A 981-nucleotide genomic window follows, 5' to 3' on the forward strand; every position below is an offset into this window, starting at 1 on the left:
AATTTCAGCACTATATTTGAACACGAATGCAGCCATTTTTGTTTTTGGTGATTTGCATAATGTAGTCTTAGATGAGACTGTATGTAATGCAAGGCACGTGAAGCTTCCTTTAGAAAAAGATTTTGTCCCAAACAATATATTCAATAAAGACCGCTTGAGAGCCAGTTACTGTAGTTCATCACTCTAATTCTAGGACTATAAAAGCTGAGGTCTGTTCTGTGAACTCCAGACCAACCTGTGATACAGATTGAGATACTACGTCAATTCTCCACCCTCCAAAAACATCCATTAACTTATGCTTTTCCTGTGCTCATTTCGAAAGCACATATACTAAATTTGGAATGACCAGAGATTAGCATGGCTCCTGTGCAAGAATGACACACAAATTCGTGAAGAGTTCCACATTAAAAAAAAAGCTACACCTTTTCCTTTGTGTTTAATATTCTAATCATTTAGTTTCCAAAACTATTTCTTCCTGGGTTTCATTCTCTTTCTTGGTAGTCCCATGAAATGATTTGTGCTCTGTGTCAGAAATAGGGTTTCTGATGCATAGTTTTCACAAGTGTATTAAAGTTCTTAGTAGAATTTTCAAATTGTAGACTGAATATTTTAACCTATTTCCAGGTTTCTATGTTCTACGCTTCAGTTAGAAACCTCAGCACAGTTTCTGGGAACTCAGAAAGACCTAGATACAAATAGAATGACTCTAGCTATACAGCTCATAGGTAATATGAGATCAGTGATGCTTAACTTTATTGTGCCATCTTATGCCAACTAGTGAGCTGTCTACCCTATACCTGGGCTTTCAGGTACATGAAGGCAGACATGCATAACCATCATTCACAATGTGAACAACACTTGTCACTGAAGTGTCTATGTCACATTATTATCTGGAAATGCTAGAGAAAGCATTAAATTATGTTTTAATTATTGAGGAGTGAATAAGAGTTCTTGGGACTAAGAAGTCATCCTTTTTGACCA

General features: G+C 36.3%; 1 non-coding gene across 1 annotated transcript; it reads left to right on the forward strand.

Moving 5' to 3' along the window:
- The first annotated feature begins 306 nt into the window (after nucleotides 1-306).
- On the forward strand, nucleotides 307-409 carry LOC115072069. The gene has a single exon (XR_003851129.1). It is a non-coding gene; the product is annotated as a U6 spliceosomal RNA (small nuclear RNA).
- Nucleotides 410-981: the final 572 nt, after the last annotated feature.

The sequence above is a fragment of the Nannospalax galili genome, unplaced genomic scaffold (assembly GCF_000622305.1).
Source record: "Nannospalax galili isolate Female #2095 unplaced genomic scaffold, S.galili_v1.0 scaffold4340, whole genome shotgun sequence".
In the NCBI taxonomy this organism is placed as follows: Eukaryota; Metazoa; Chordata; class Mammalia; order Rodentia; family Spalacidae; genus Nannospalax; species Nannospalax galili.